Below are 17,790 nucleotides of genomic sequence, written 5' to 3' on the forward strand. Positions count from 1 at the left end.
AAAGGGAAAGCAGGACTTTTGTCAAATACACGAACCACAAGGTATTAAAACGATAGGCATAAATTGTAAGAGCAGGCGCAAAAGAAATAAAGCTACTTTGTGTTTATTTAAAAGGTGCGGTAGAACTGTTGATTTCGTTTCAATCCTTACAGTTGAAAATAGAGACAAAGAGAAATCCCACAAAGAAAACAAAAAACTCAAAATCGTGTGTATTAGATCAAGTCAAATCTTATCACTCGTAAAGGGATAAATAAATTCTAAGTTCTTAATACAACTTAGCACGCAAAAACAATCCGACAAGGAACAAAAAACAAAGCAAAAACCAAAATACGTTTTTTACCATCATTAGAAAAGTTGCCTTGTCCTTCTCCATTTCCTCGAATAGCAGTTACTGAAGTAAACAGAAAAACATTCAACATTACCATGAAAATGATTGGGACATTTTCAGTGCTGTGAATTAACCTTTATTGTCTTTCTGCTACTGCTTCGCGTCTGAATTTTCAAATCTGAACGAACTCTTTTATACTAAGTTGCTAACATCTGTAGCTTAAAGCTACACATATATTGGTGTGGTTTCTTCCACCTTGCTCAGATCAAAAGGTGGTATTCTTAATTGAAATCAGCCTTTTTTTAACTTTCAATTTGGCTCGAAACATATGTATTTTTTAAAGGAACACAGGCTGAAGCGTGGGTACAACTAACATCTGTTCTCGATTTTTCACTTTAACTGTATAAGGCAAAACAAGCGAAATAATGCATTTAATTGTTGAAATTAGCGAATGATATGATTAATTATACGAATGTTTTCTCCATTTTTTGAAAAAAGCAGCAAAAAAAACAGTTATAAGCATTCTTCTGTGTGGCATCAGCCAAGTTTCCCAGACGTCCATTTGAGGCTTGTGCAATTTTTGTCATTTCAATGTGTTAACTAACGGTTAATCCTTAAACGGAAATAATGATCTTGAGAGAAATTCTACCGATACTGATTTGGCGACTGTGCTTTAAGGATTATTAATGTTATCTCAACTAGGAATCGAAACGTCTTCTGAGTGGCCACAAAGTTAAGTCAGTTAAGTCAAGACTGACCAAAATGGTGAAACCTGCAACATGTGTACACGGGTAAACCGTATATGCCTGTACATGTGAGTAGAGAAGAATCGTACTTCTAAAACAAATTACGATAGTATCAGGAATTTATGATACGTGAAGATGCTCATGGAATCATTTTAATAAGTCAAAAAGTGTTAAAAAAAAAAGTCACTGAAAACAAAACTTAACAGGCGACATTTAATGTTTTGCTTAGTTTTGCAAAGGAAAACGTTTGCTTTTTGACCCTTTTTTTTTTACTTGTAAGGCTGAAATAAAAATATTTTATTTGTTATTTTGTTCCAATATTGGATGTCTTCTTTTAGACCTATGGAGTAGCAAAACGTTAACAAAATTAAATCAACGGCATGTCCCAGGAAAGTTGTTGTCTTGGGTTATCTTTTTAATTTGTTCTCTTTCTTGTGATAACAAGAGTAATCTGGTTTAATTTGCGGTAACCGACGGATGACTTCTTTGAAAGGTAACAATATGAAACAGATGTGATTAAGGCGTTGGTGAACGAGTTTAATAAAGATTTTAAAATAATAACTGAGACCAAAACATTCCTGAAAAGCAATTCATGTGCTATAAAAAGTAAAATAACATCGGGTGAAGACAAGAGTGGTTTTTACCGCCGTCTTTGTTAGCCAAGAATTTCTGTGTACAGTAACTTTCATGACTGGTGGTACATGTATATGATGCAAAACTTTCTTTCTGTTGGCATGGGTTTTATGTTAATTTTTTGCTTCAAACTAAAATGACTAAACAACGAATAGTGGGGGAAAGTTTCTAAATAAAATATAGTTGTTAGATGGTGTTCCCTCATAGGTCTGCAATGATCGGCTGTTGTGTTGTTTGATCGTGAGTATCCAAGCTTCGGGAATTTAGATTCCACTATCCCTATTGATGTAGTTGGGATGAGGTCTTAAATGGACATCCTCTTTGACCCTACATGTGTACCAGTAAGGGTCACGATCAATAAACTTAACCTTGTTCCAAATAGGAATATGCCCCGTTACGTTAGCGTACTCCGAAACCGCAGAGGTCTGAGTACGAGCAAACCGTATGTCTCTGTCATGTTCTTTTTATCCTTTCTCGCATTGACTCTCCTTGTTTCACCGATATACACTTTACCGCATTCACATGGGATCCTGTAAACGACACTGCTTTGTTTTGTTGGTTCTAAGGCGTCTTTAAGTTGCACGAAGTGAGACCTAAGCGTCGTGTCAGACTTAAAAACAGTCTACATGCCTTGATGTTGTAGACAGCGGTTTTTTAACAAACGGTTTTGCAGACTCGTTTTAGTATTTTGAGCGGGGCAAGTCTACAGCGGTAAAATCGTGCATGAATTAAGTTTGGGAGTACTGCAATTAGTTTTGGGTGTACACTCTTATGTGATGGACAAAATAAGAATAACTTTCCCCTTTATAACAACAGGAAACCAAAAGTTTCTTTTGCTGTAGGAATTTTAGACATACTGTATAGGCATTTGACACGGTATTTTGACACGGAATCACTCATGAGGGAGCCAGCTCCTCTAGACAAATGAATGTTTGGGTGCCACACTCAGTGGGATTACGAGCACGAGAAACATGTGACATGGACTCATTAAGAGAATCAGAGCTCTTTTGCTTTGCATGGTAGCTAGACACTACCATTCCCTGATTCTTCCACTCTTTGACTGTGGTGGCATTATTCGAGAGAAACAATCAATGCCAATTTAATGTACGATCCTAAAAAACAAAGTGCGATAAACATCCTCAACGAACAAAAATACTCCTCCGCTACAGAAGCTCTCGACACGTTACATTGGAAACGTCTACATCATAAACGACGTGTTTTGTCGACGACGAGTTTAAAGATCAGATTCACGGGCAAAATACACCTTTATTTTTACCAGTAATGGAGGTTCTTAGCGCAATAATAAGCATCTCTACCATCTTGTTACATCTCTTCGTTAAACAAATTTCTGAGAAAGCTAACGATGAAAAAATACAAGCTATGAATTTTTTGGCGTTAATACTTCATGGACTTTTCACGTTTTGCCAGAATAATATCCAGCCAATATTTTAATGGTTGCTTCTCTTTATCACCCCGCGGAATATCGCTGTCTAGGTCTGGAATCGACACGGAATCACCATTTGCCTTTAGTCTCCAACCTTCCGGATTCCGCTTTGTTAAATTGCAGTATTGTTCTTCGCATTTTTCCTTGTTTGTAACGCAGACGGTGGTACATTGATTTGGGTCTTCGCAAATGTCCATACATTGCTTATAAGTTGTGAGGCAGCAAGGACAATCACTGCATGCACTACTCACGGGCTGAAAAGTGCAATAGGCGAGAACAAGAACTCCAATATATGCAGAAGTCACAGTCATCTAGAAATTAAAACGATAGCAAAAATTTGAAACGTATCAATGTTTATTTATAAAATTTAAGCTATGTCATCTTCATGTTCAATCGAAGGAATGCAGAAGCAGAGAAAATTGAACTTGGCCATGCCTAGTGTGTTCAGTGACTTGTGTGACGATAGGTTTTGACGGCTCTACTAGACTCTTTTGCGGGGAACGCAGTAGTGACGGGGAGAAATTGCTTGGAAAAGCACCACTGGCTTGTGGGTATGAAAACTCGTCATGACTTCCTTGTGCACGGAGACCTGCTTCAATGGTCTTACTTCAGACGTCAAGGATCAAAAGCTCAGCTTGGTTCCAACAGAAGTCTATTCTAGTTCATGCATGACGAACTCTGACATGAACGTCAAAGTAATCAATAATGCAATCTCTACATGGTGTAATCTCAACACGGTCATCGATGTAATCACTACTCAGTAGTCGTTGTAATCCACAACACAGGAATGGGTGTAATCGAAAGATCTTTACGAAGTTTTTGCTTATGTACTATCGAGAGCGTGGTTCTGTTACTCTCTACATTTACGCTATTTGAATAGTATCAGAAGTTAAGCGCTTCCTTCTTCAATATTCCATCTGTTTCTTAGTGAAAAATGGTAAAATTAAGAAAGCGGATGCAAAAAACACTAGGAGATTAAGAAGAGAAAATTTGGTTCAAAATTCACGGCTTCGAAACCAGAAACAACGACATTAATTACGGCAGAGCAACGTAGGAAGTAGAAAAATCACTAAATTTTCCCGTAGCACTCCAAGATTTCGCTATAGCGAGGAAATTCTGTGAAACAGTTTGCTGTGGAAGTCATGTAGTATGTTATGTAAGTGAAATGGGACATTCAAGAGAAAAGCAAGTTCCCGTGACCAGATGGTCGACTTATGAACAGTGCGTTAACCGCCTTTCAGTAAATATGTACTGAACGAGGTACTAATCGGATTTTAACATGAAAAATAAAGTTTGACTGAGTGATTAACTCATCATGAACATAGTTCGCACGGTTTTTCCAATTACTAATGACTCGCGACCTAAAAATATCTGAGGGGGACCGTAAAAAGCCATAGGTTGTACTCCTCCCGCTGTCAATCTTGCCTAGTTGAGTGTTCTAAGGAAAGTTGCTGTTGTATTTCACGGAATGATAAAATTAAAATCTATTCTGGACAAATTTCGTTTTCTCAATGGCATTAAAACATTAAAGACCATACATATGATTGGAAATCAATCAAGTTTTAGCAGAGGAGAAAGGATAATATGGGAAAGGAAATGAAGGCAACTACAGACATATTCCTTAAAGTAGAACGCCAATTTACCCATATTTTACATGTTGAAATGAAGCCTACCTTCCAGTATCGTCTGAAGAGGTGAACGCTTGTAGGTTATCTTATTGAAACTGTACCCGGAGTTCTAGGTGTTTGTAAGCTGGACTGTTATTCACTTACGCCTTATAACCGTTTTAAAATAGCCATCCGGTCTCGTGGTGCGGGCGTTCACGATTAATAAAAGTTGAAAGCAGTATCTGTTTACTTTTAAATGGAGATTATTGACGTCCGCCGGGTTAGGTTATTTGGTATGTGATAGTGTTGAAGGGTTCTTTGTAACTTGTTTGCGGCGGCAACTGTTTGTTCAATTTCATCAATCGAATTAAAATGAAAATAACAGATAAAATGCTCGTTCCTTTCTTTTCAGTTGTGTCAACATTCTTAGCTTTTTTTAGGTTTTCTCAGTGTTATTCAAACCAAGTGGATATGGATAAAGCGAAATGACTAGTTGATTTGATCGAAACAAGACAGTAAATAAGATCCTATTTTTGTACCGGATGACCGACTTGTGTCTTGCCGGAGCCATTCAAAGATAACGGTTTTCAAGAAAATAAGATGTGAATAATTTGTGTTTGCGTTGGAGGGAAGCAGGAAAGATTATAGGCTACGTAGGGTACAAGTTTGACTGACTGAAAGTGGAAATGTTTTGGTAGATGATGCATTGGAAAGAAATTGAACAACGATTCATGCCTCCGTGCCACTAGGAGGCATTGAAAAAGTTTGGAAAGATGATACTGATCATTAATGTACACTAGTTTCATTAACATGTATACATACTTTGCAGTCAATATCAGGCAAGAGAAAATTAAAAATAATTTGTCATTCAATATTATCACAACATTCAAAAAGTCTCTAAGGACCTCAAATACCAAGGCAAGTAAATATCAACGATTGTTAACTGGTCAAACATCAAGGACCGATCTTTCAGAATTTACGATTAAATACTTAGTGCGCTTGAAATAAAGCACTAAGAACATGAAATATTTTCTTGGTCTAAAAAGAGTATAAATTTAAAAAATCTTTCCGCATTTTGTTTTGAATTCTGTCATAAAAATGTTGCGTTCTTGTAAAATGAAGTAATTATAACTTTATTATTTTATGTAAGAGAAAGTTTGCAACTATATAAACATGATGATCATGATGTATCTGTTTGTGTCAGTCAAGGAAACAAAACAAAGAAATTTCATTTTCTTGCTACCAAAGAACACTTTAAACGTGGGTTGGAGGAAATACGTACTGCTGAGAGTTTCATTGCTTCTAAGGAACGATTATTGAAAGTGGGAAAACTTTTCTCTTCTTCACCTGAACTGTCTTACTCCCTGGTTTGGAGCAGGAGCTGTTAAATATCTTTTAAAGGGAATTTCTTCTGTAATCAATGAATTATATAAAATTTGGTCGTGATGTGCTGGTTTGATTTGATTTTAGGGGAAAAAATGCATGATAATGTTCCGATTCTAGCCATGTTCGGCGTTATCTTTGATTTCAGTATATTATGCCCGAAGTTTTCCTACAGGATATTAAGTTATCTGTTTGGTTGACGAAAGCACCCGTTTAGCCCATTTCAGATGAAGTATTCTACCAATCAGAAATGTGGATCAAAAATAACATTCATAACGCAGGAAATGAATTTTTTGCCTCTTTCATGTGTTTTCTGCTTTGCATGATAACCAGAATTCAACTTTTGATAACAAGAACTTCCTGTTTGAACTGTACAATAAATTGCATTGTTGAAAGCAACCACTGAACTCTGTTTCAGAAAGATCTGTAAGAGAAAGATCCTCGCAGAGTGTAAATTTTCATGAACCTTGATTTGAGAACAGGGTAAGTGTGAAAAATCAAAGCTCATAGCCGTGAAAACTTTTATATGATAATAAAATAATCACCTATCAATAGTTTAATAAACTTCAGTAATATTATTATGTATTTATTGTTAGGTAATTTAATTAAGGCTTTGATCTTGATAAGATGACAGATATCTTATCAAAATACAAGCGCGCCTAAATGAAATTGTGAACTATAGGAGCTATTTGATAGGAAATTTGATCGCGGCTGACAACCGCAGACCTTAGATCAATGCAGTACCGGGCATGGAGTAGTAAATCCAAAACGAACGGGTAAAAGCCGGCGCAGATTTGTTGTTTAAGGTTTCAGTAGCTTTCTTAGTTATTTACTTTTTGTTAATTGTTCCTGACAACCACCCATATAGAACACTAAAACTGCAAAAAAGTTAACTACAAATCAGTGAAATCCGCCAAAGGATAAGGAGATGATAGTAAATTCTTCGAACGAGAAAATTTTATGATTAGCATCACCCTTGCAGACTGAAATCACGAACTGAGTCAAATGCTTGGAAAAAGATGAACCCAACGTTTGTCAGTGTAAGATGTCTAAGAGTAAAGCAATGTCATGTTTTCGAATGAGGCTTGATGGAATGAAGAAACATCTTACTTTGAATACGTCGTGTTGGAACATTCTAAGAGTAAGCCCAGGGAATTGTTCACTAATAATTACAAACTTTCATCACTTGCTAAATTTTGTCGGCGATGTGAGAAGTAATCACTTTTCGGTCCCCACTCGTGGGTCACGGTATATTCAATTGAACCATCTACTGTAACAGTAAGGCCAGATAGCTATCAACTAACTAGCAAGTCCTCACGTTATGTCTTATCTGTATCTACAGCAATATTATGTTCAGCCTGATTTCTATTTCTGTTACTTTCGCATGGAAATCTTGTTGACCCAGTGTGTTTAAATTGTTAACAAAATCTGATTTTAATCATTATGTAATATTTGCCTTTTAATAAAACACTTGTTAACTGCTCATTCGTTGACCGAAAATCCATTATAATAAAAGGCATTATCGTTTTCGCTCTCAGACCAACCCGTTTTCAATCAGTCGATTTTGTGTATGCAGGTCGCGATGTGCAAAGTTTGTTTATTTTCGTGGTGGTTTTTATTTTCTAAATCGACTCCGAGAACAGAACAGAATTACAAACAAACAGCTGACACATTCACCTTATAAGTGAGTAGGGAATGCTCTTAAACCAAAACATACCAGCTGCCTAAACTATTCCCTCAAATCAAGGTCCGAATAACTGTTGCAATGGAACAACTCTCAAATCTCATCGAGGAAAGGGTGAGTGGAAAATAAGGAAAAATTCATTGCAACAACTCGAGATGCCCGGTACGATATCGAAAACTGTGCAGTTAGAAAATTTAAGTATCGTTTCTTTCCGTTCTCACCAAGTTTAAACTAAGAAAACTTAGGCAAGTGTTACGTATCCCCGCTGTTCGAATTTCTATTAATTCTCCTTTTGTGTTACTGTTTCGTTGAAGTGTTTCCTTCCTTAGCTTTATATATAGAGGTCATCGTTAGCCCATTGTCTTTCTTTGCTTTCTCGTACCCAGATCTTCCCATTCTTTTATTTGGCCACCATTTTGTCTTGAATCGAGCAATCAAGTGATCTGCAGCAAGCAAGCAGGAAGTTTCCGTAGACCGGCAGCTATCTTGAAAACCATTGAACGAGAAACCGCTAAGGACAAGGTTGGGGTTTCCACAAACTGGCCGCCATATTGTCTTAAATCGAGCAATCACGTGATCTGCAGACTGCCAGAAATTTCACTAAGCCGGCTGCTATCGTGGAAACCATTGACCGAGAAATCACTGGGGACCAGGTTGGGATTACCACAAACCGGCCGCCATCTTAAAAAGATTCTGACCAAGAAACTCTTGGAGTAGTCTCCAGACTGGCAGCCATTTTGGAAAAACAGTGACCGAAAAACCCCCAGGACGAAGTTGGCGGATTGTGGACAAAACATTAGGTGGACAAAAATTAAAATATGCGCATAACCAGAAGGCAAATTCTGCCAAGCTCGCAAAGCTGTTGGATTTGGAAGCCATGTTGCAGCAGAGGTCTGGTTCTTACTATTTTATTCTGATTTAAATACAGGGGCTCTACAGCATTCAACACGCATTTAATCAGTCTCACTAAAACTTTCGTAGATCTCTTTATTCTGCTAGACTTGACTGTTGATGCAACCAGCTAACCAGCTGGCATGCGAACAAACAACTATCAAACTGGGAAAAATACAGCCATCAAGAGACGAAATATAACCTGTTTCATGAATGATCATCTTCGCACACTCTGGAGGCGAATGATCAAGCGAGGCCATCTGATGCGTCTTTCTCCTTCTGAATGTTATAACAGTCAAATGCATTCAAGCTGCTTTAGGGGCCATTAAACTAAGGGCATAATTCATATGTACAACAAATACACTCCGCTGCTATGAAGTTGACATGAGAAAAAGCGAAAAGCAAAAGAGGTAAAAGGAAGAAATAAAAGGGGATTTGATTAGCACATAAAATTACGCAGTGGCTATATGCTCAGCGGCCAGGAAATTTTGCAGAATTTCCACTGAGAGGTTTTTTCAAACTTCTTAATAGTACCAAAAGTTGGTTAACAGATGTTAGGTGATTCCACAAAACGTTATTGTAATTTGTCAATTGTGTCTCTACCAACAGGGTCCCTCCTTTCACCCAACACGTGACTAAATAACGGGTAATCTTAAAGCAAGAATGAACTATGCTACGGAGACAAACGTAATTTAAGAACGAAACAAAACACCATCTTTTTCACACTCGATCGAGATCATTAATTTTGGACGTAATCTTACCACACATCCACTGTGGGAGTTTCGTCGATCGGTGTACGGGAATATTTTCTGCCTAAAAATGTAATCCAGGCTCGGTAAGAGATAAGACAACGCGCCGTCCTACTTATAGGGCTCTGACCGGTGCACACTGGACCGACTCAAAAATGGTTGTAACCTTATATTCAAGCTTGAGAAATTATGGGATAAACAGCTTACTTTGTAACCTATGAATAAAGGGGTAGGTTACTAAAGAAACTGTGGTGCTGCGTCGGTGGGACAGTATTACATGGTAATTAAGTATTATCAACTGAGTTGATAACGTAAATTGGCCACCACAAAGAGTTTAAAAGATGACGTTTCGAGCATTAGCCCTTTTTCGTAGCGATTGGAGGAATCGTGGGTTGTGTGTGTGTTAAAATGCAGAAAATGGAGCTACGCTATTGGTGGGAATATGGTGACGAGAAAACAAGAGTAAATTACGTTGGGAATTAAGAGTGCCGACTTGAAAGAATTTTTCTAGAGTTTTACGGCTTTCCGAACTGCCTTAATGTAGGGAAAGGAAGCAAAGTGCCATATGCTGTAAGTTACAAATAAAGGGAAAGTGGGAAAGTTTGAGCCGTAGGATAGCAGCAACAACAACAATAAGAAAACAGCTTTGAGTCATTCTGCACTTTGTTCAAATGTATTAACAACTTTAAAAGATTGACCGGAATTGCTGATCAATGGTTTTGAATTTAACTCAACAAGCAATTTATGTATTTATACCCTTATCCAGCTCATAATTGTCCTTGTGTTCGACTCTGTTCGCGTGACATTAGGATAATACATCTGCAACTTCCTCGACATCCAGTGAATCGAGCATTGTTTCATCTCTTTTTACACACTTCCTGTAGCACTGAAACTTGAATGTATCACAGTCCCTTATGCAGAGGCCAGTTTTGCAAAGATTTGAGCATAGCCTAAAATTATTAACACACCATCTGCAACTTCTTGACGGTCTTGCGTCTGCGGTCTGTAATATGGACGATGTGAGAACTAATGCCATCAGAACGCACACATGGCGAATCTTCATCTAGGATGCAAGTAAAGAAGAATTGTTGAGTATTATCAATTCAAATTATCAAGAGAAACAAGTGCCAACCAGATCAACCAGAACTAGGGAGTTCGAGTTGGCAGATGGTATATGGCAGTAAATTGCCAACTATGGCAACCAAGAGAAGATAATTGATAACAATTTTATTTGTTCCATGCATCAATAAAGAGTTCGGTGGCCACAGTTATTCACGGGGAAGTGATGTGATTGATAACGATTGGGTCAACCAGGGAACTGGTAATTATTAGACTAGCGGCTCCTAGTCGAGGCCTAAGGACATGTCAATTTCTTTGAAATTCAATGTCGTTTCTCGGCCGGAATTCTCTAAACGATGTTTTGAACGACGGTGAATGAATAAAAAAGAACTATCATATCAGACTATAGCTCATATCTATGAGATAAGTTATCAATACCTATCATGAATTGTGCTATTAAGTCCAAGCTTTGCATCAAGAAACCCACGGGGGTGATATATCCGTTAAGTGCTTCTTTATTATCTAACCTTACATTCTCCACGATCTGGATGTCTTATTTTTTTAGCGAGCAATGAGCTAAGACTTGTTTTTGTCCAGGTGTACAACACTGACGGATGATCTTATTTTTATATCAGATAGTTCAAAGAATAGATCGTGACGCACGAGTAGGGACCGAAAAGTGTTTCCTGCACATGTCGCAAACAAGAATTTGACTAAGGTTCACTTCAAACGAACTGTGGTACGAAGTATTAAAGGTTGTCTGTAATCTTTTTTGGAATTTTGTTATGTTTTAGAGGTTTTCAGAAAGAGAAAAACAATTTTGGCATATGATCAATGCTTAACCACTTGTACACACGCCACACATCGAATAGTTTACTCGGTCTGAAATCTGAATCAAAGGAAAGAAAACAGAGGTTATTGTTTGACGAAGGGATATGCATATTAATTTGTTTTGCGGGAACCGCCATTTCCTCATTAGGAAGAGAGGGGAAGAGGAAATTAGATCGAGAGCATTACAAAGGTACCCATGATCACTCTATTTACAAAGAAGGGCTGCCATTCAGGACCCCTGCTGATTGAAAAAAGCGAATTCAAACTCAGCCCCTGCGGTTGAGAGAATGATCTTGGTCCTGCCGAGAGAATATCAACTGTCGATATTCTCTTGGTCTTGCCGAAGTAAGCCACTTTGGGTATGCTGTGTAATATTAGGCCACACTGTTTGCGGTTATCTTATCGAACACGAACACCAGTACTACAAAGAGACCTATACCTCTTTCACTGTTGGTCCAGGCGATAAAAAATCATGCGAGTAACCTTTTTTTATCATTATGTAGCGAGAACAGGGGAGTTGTTAAGTTTAGAAGCAACAGTTCCTTTCGTTATCTTAACAAGAACTTATCACCCAAATAATACGTCCTAATTAAAAACACGGCTGATGAATGCATCCGCTTCGCATTTTTTTACCGTATTTTAATATTGTAATTAGAGTGTGTTTGCATGAATAATGTTAAACTAGCCCGGAAAGATAGAACCATCGCAGAGTGTGTGGCGGGTTTCCGCCAATCACACACAATCCTTAACTGCGGTATTGTATAAACATGGGACTGTTCGTTAATTACACAGTACTTCCTGTTTTCACCTTACAATATTTCCAACGTTCAATTTTAACGTAAGATCAGTCTTACATTTGAAGATAGGCGTTTCCCCACAAATATATCAATCAAAAAACTTTATTTTAATTAAAAAGCGTTGAACGGACAAGGTAGTTGATAGTGTTTGAAGAAAAGTGGAAATCATGTCAACAATTTGCCAAAACTAACATTCGGATTTTCTCCTAATTTTTAATTCAACATCGGTTTTCATGGTCACATCAAGATGTTCCATTGTATGAATTATCATAACGAAGACAAAAAATTTCGTTTGGTGAGTTCGATTTTTTTTTAGCAATGTTAGTTATGTTATCGTCAGTTCTAGAATCATTTTTATGGAGCTTTCGTCAAAGAATCTCAAATGCCTCCGGAACAGGCGGCCGGCCTGATATATGTACATAGCTCTAAGTTAAGCTAACCTTCCGCTTTCTAATTTGATATAAAACAGACAATTTCCTACTAATACGTTCTTTACACAAGCAGAATAATTAAATCCGAATGTAAGTCGCACAATAATTGAAATAACTATTGCCTGGTCGACGGAACCGTGGCTTTCTGGTGACAATAAGGTTTCTCGTCGAAATATTCCAACTTATTTTTGCACATGTACTGTATCGAAAACCAACTACGAAGACATCGGGCTACTCGTAATTTACCCTTTTAACATACAGAAAGAGAGACTTGACTGCTTCTTTAAAGATGCACACGTTCCCTTATCATCAAGATTTTCGTATGATCGTTTCACTGCGAAGACGTCTTGCTTATAAAAATGAGGCTGTACTTGAGAAACAAAAAGATTTCATCTTTCAGTTTTTGTCTCCTGACAGGAAACCGGTAACAGCATTCTTCTAAACTGTCTTCTTTTTATCAACGAGCAAAGTTTTAGGACATTTTACATTGTTGGAAATCAAGGATGCATCAAATGAATTACGAGACACATCTATGACTCTAGAACGATTTGGACATGACCTCTGCTATTCAAATCCCTCAACTTTGCAGCCTTTGTGTTAACGTCTAACATAATCACAATACACCTAATGGGTTTCGAAAGAATCAAAGTGCGATCAACTCGGCTTGCTCTCTGTCGACCATGATCATTAGCTTAAAAAATTCTAGTGTAATTACAATTTCACAAGAAAGCGTTTAAATCAACTCTTACAACTTACCTTCGTTAGTTTCTTTGTGTTGGTTCTGTTGGCTGACTAGCACTTGTTCTGATGTAGGCGATTTTTTTCCGAATTGCTTTTAAATAGTTTTCTTTTCACGGCTTTTATACCCTCGCTCAAACAGATTAATTCCCCCGCTACCGTTTCGCATTACACCTGTCGCTGCGATCAATTATCAAGGGCGGTTTCTACAAATCAACTTCTGTCTTTCACCTGGAGATAAAATGTGCAAACTGTCATTATGCGAAAACCAACATATTGTGGGAGTTTTGTTTGGTAGTCATTCTTAATTTACCAATACCGTGTGCGAAAACCGCAGACATTGAAGAGAGAAAATGTTCAACATGGTAGCATTCTAATTAGCATCAGAAAACACCACCAATAGGAAAATTACATTTTGTGGGAAACCAGTGACACGAAAACAAAACTTCTCCATTATCACCTTTTCTTACGGCAGCAATAAATCAGCTGTGCTCATAAAGAGTTCATTTCCGCCGATTTAAATTTACCCTGAATTTGTTTGTTCTATCTATGAATACACGATGGAGAGTTACTTTAGCTTTGAATTATTTCCCAACCTGGCTTGCGTGCTGGTAACATTGTAACCACATTGTTATCAATTCAGGCATATCACAAAGGATGGCGAACTGTGATATGTGACTACTGCTCTGAATCACGTTCGAAAATCTCCTGGCGTTGCCACGAGGGGGACGGAAAAAAACTGTATGAGAACTCATTTCAGTTACCTGGGATGGACTCTCTGCTAAATTGTATTTATCTCCTGTAATGAAAGATAATTTCGAATACAACCTAAGTATCATCTTAATGAATCAGTATAGTGGAACGAATAGTGGAGCGAGTAGAACATGACGAAACATGCTTGTAAAATGTACACAGACCGTCAGCTCACAGGCTGACGACTTTCTTCGTATCGCAGAGAACCAGTTTGAAGAAGAAAGATGACGCTGTCGCCACCTATTCGGTCTTCGCCTGCTTCCGCCTATTTGTTGCCGCGGTTGCATGACTATGCTATCAGAAAGTAGCCGTCGACGCAAGTTTTCATGAAATAAGTGACCACAGATCCTCTCAAATATAAAGTAAATAAGATGGAAACCAAAGCCACCAGCAGACTGAAGAAACATGGAGTAATGGATTCATTTCTATTTATGGAACAGCATGTTGCTTGTAAGTCAGATCCGCGTCATGAAGGGAATTTCAGTCGAATCAAGATGTATCATTATTGACAGCCTGCAGACTGCCTGGCTCACACACTTTTAGTATATATTAAAACGGTGGACAGTGTTGAAGGCGCGCTCTGATTGACTATCCTTTGCAATTTGTGGGATTTGGGATTTGCGCACGAAAATAGTGTAATGGTTACTGAAATAAATGAGTTAAAATCATATTTATGTGCGATATTATCTCACTGTTTTAGCATTTATAATATAAAACAACTTTTCACCTCAGTGTCCTTGGTCAGTGGTGGATATTTACCGAGCCGCGAGGCGGCGAGGCAAATATCGACCACTAGCCACTGAATAGTTACTAAATATAATCTTGGCTATATTTTTGTGAGTCGATTTATGTGTGCGACTTGGTTACCTTATAGAATTATTTTCAGAAGTCCACGATGTTGCAGCGAGAATATCTACGCTTGCAAACATATTAAAGCAGGTTTCTGTAATCTACACTGTCTAGCAGCAGAACTGAGGAAACCGTACAAGGAATTAATATTAACTTATAAACTGACTAAAATAGCCTGTAGCTCCCATTGCCTATTGACATCTTTAAACCTGCTAGACGTAATCTTTGCTCATCCGGTTCTAAAGAGTTAGAAAGGAAAGTTTGTTCTATCTTTATCCAATTTTACGGAGCAAACTCTACCCACCTTTTCAACGAATTTTGAAAGAATTATTGAAGTAGTGGTTAATTTTACTCATGAGAATGTATAATACATATAACTTGTATCCTCTCATCAATATTCACGTAGCTTGAAGAGCAACGTTTTTTAATAATTATGTTAGAAAGGAATCTATCTATAAAGCAAGAATTTACATTTGAAAGTAACTTTCATTAACATTTGTGACGCACTACTCGCCGGTTTCCTTCAAAACGGCGCTTTTAGATACCTTTTGGGGTAACACTAAAAACATGCACCTTCAACTGACCCAGCCACCATAGGAAAAAAACTTTCCTCGTGTGAGGGGTCTACTGATGGTCCATAAAATTTATAGTTCGAAAACCAATTGACTGCTGCACGTCGAATGTCCACGGTAGTATTATTCAGTGCCTCATCTTATTCAACTATTCGTCATTTTATTCAACTTCAGTCCGACTTACATTCAACTATTCAACCAATTTTTAATTTCATTTCAACTCATCATCCAAGTATTCAATCTCTTTCAAGCCCAATTTAAACTCTCTTTCAAATGTTCAACTCATATTCAACTAAAATTCTACAACCTGTCGCTAAGCGTATCAACCCTTATTCATCCTCTTTAGACAATTCTGCATTCAATATTAAGGGAAATAAGTAGAGAGGCTTACCGACTTCTTTTTATTGTTGCGGGCGAGATTTTTTATGCTTTTCTCTGAGACATCAGAGATTTTAATTGGGAGCCGTACAAAATAGTTGTCAAAAAGAAAACCCTCATCTAGGCTTTCCTCCAGAGTTGAATAGCAATGTAAAAGTTTTAAATAATGTTAAACAGGGGCTAAATGAAAAGTAAATGATACGGACTTAAATATTGCTTCAATTGACTTACCATACATGACCGTTAAAAGTTCCAAAAAATTGACCAATATTTGTAAGCGTAACAGTGGATCCCTAAAATGGGCGGTAAGACTGCACTCCTTGCTTTCGTTTTAGACAATTGAATTAAAAAGACTAAACGCTGACGCCATGGCAGGGGCTTTTTGAATTACGAGTTCGCCGTAGAATCCGATGAACCCTTTTTCAACCGGTGTCGCAATTGAAAGAAACATTGCGGAATGGGATATCACGAGCGAAATTGGACCGAATGAAAAGGGGTTTCCGGAAACGATCAGATCTCCAACAACAGGCAGTAGTTTTGAAGGTAAAACCGATCGACTGGAAACGGCCGGAAGTGGACCGCAGAGGTCATGCGTTCAAATCCCCAACGGGCCTGAATTTTTTTCAGGTCTCATTTCAACTACTAGTTCAGTAGTGTTCATAGCTGCGAGGATCGCTTATATCTCATTTCTTCACCGCAGTACACATATGTGATTTTCATGTATTTCCAGTCATTATTCACTGGCTGGAAGTGATTTAAATTTTTTCGGTTAAATGGGAACTTGTGTCATAGCACTTGCAGGTGCTGTGATTTTCCTTCGAACTCGCTATATTTTGTTTGATCTATTGTCATTTACTGTGATCACAACCACCGATCTCAGTACCTTCATTCCTGACCCTTTATTCAGGCCTCAAAATCAGGGATTCAAGAGGCGAGGTTCGAACACAAAGATATTTTGAGTTCAACAAAAATCAATTCATGTGTATTTCATAAAGTGACTTTGATCCTCCCAAAATAAATAATCTCACTCTAACTGCTTTTGCTGTACTTTATTAATTTTTCTATTCCATTATGAAACAGAACTCAACTAAGCCAAGGGGAAACGAGATGTTGTGGCAAGCCTACGATGACTCTTCATTTACCCAGTGATTCAGCAAAAAACAGTCATCACCGTGTGGATTGTAATTATGACTTTTTCCGCGTTTTTGAAAAATAAGTGGAAAACGTACAAACTATGAAGGCATTTGGTGAGGGAATTTAAAGAAGGTTGATTATTACTCTTGGTGTACTTTCGCCCTGGAGATAGTCATTTACTCACAGGTATTTAATGGATACACAATATGTCATTTCCATGTGTGAGTGCACGTTCCTTGCGTTATTAATTTGTGTCCTACAGGGACACATTATCCTATAGAAGCTTTGCATAGGACCAGTTGTCCCTGTAATGTGCCTTGGCTTCCTTTCATTTGATTCGAGGGCTATCGGTGCCCAATATCTATGGACCAATTGTGCCTTACAATATGGGATCATCTGCGCTCGAGAGTTTCTATACCCAAGAGTATGGGAGCATCTGTGCTGAAGAGTTTTTGTATTGGAGTAGAAAGTTAAAGACATAAGACATCTTAGCTAGGTTTTGGCGAAGAGTTTATCTGTTTTATTTTATTTGCGGAAACATCAGTAAAAAAAAAATTAAACAATAAACAAAAGAGAAAAAAAAAGGAAGAAGGAAAGAGAGAAAGAAGGTAAACAAAGTAAAAACAAACAAGCAAAAAAACATGGAATCATGGCCCCATTCCTCATTTACGCCGAGCGATTAAATCAAAGAGGATATGATGTGCATGTGATGATCAGAAGTTCAGTTGTGTAAGCACTTCACCTTGAACCGAGATAAGGATTACCCCTTCTACTAAACAGAGA

At 37.8% G+C, this 17,790-nt stretch overlaps 2 long non-coding RNA genes across 4 annotated transcripts; both read right to left on the bottom strand.

Moving 5' to 3' along the window:
• Window positions 1–2,953: 2,953 nt before the first annotated feature.
• LOC149035361 (uncharacterized) lies at window positions 2,954–4,959 on the bottom strand. The gene is made up of 2 exons (XR_016182244.1): window positions 4,825–4,959; window positions 2,954–3,462 (listed from the first exon to the last, which is right to left on the bottom strand). It is a non-coding gene; the product is annotated as an uncharacterized LOC149035361 (long non-coding RNA).
• A 5,151-nt stretch (window positions 4,960–10,110) lies between these two features.
• Window positions 10,111–16,387, bottom strand: LOC113668727 (uncharacterized). Of its 3 annotated transcripts, none has more exons than XR_016182661.1 (3): window positions 16,105–16,387; window positions 13,340–13,552; window positions 10,111–10,528 (listed from the first exon to the last, which is right to left on the bottom strand). It is a non-coding gene; the product is annotated as an uncharacterized LOC113668727 (long non-coding RNA). The 3 variants fall into 3 exon arrangements; XR_016182662.1 differs by lacking the exon at window positions 16,105–16,387 and adding an exon at window positions 13,782–13,796; XR_003446030.2 differs by lacking the exon at window positions 16,105–16,387 and having other exon boundaries at window positions 13,340–13,772.
• Between the last annotated feature and the right edge of the window lie 1,403 nt (window positions 16,388–17,790).

The sequence above is a fragment of the Pocillopora damicornis genome, chromosome 13 (genome assembly GCF_964200805.1).
Source record: "Pocillopora damicornis chromosome 13, jaPocDami1.2, whole genome shotgun sequence".
In the NCBI taxonomy this organism is placed as follows: Eukaryota; Metazoa; Cnidaria; class Anthozoa; order Scleractinia; family Pocilloporidae; genus Pocillopora; species Pocillopora damicornis.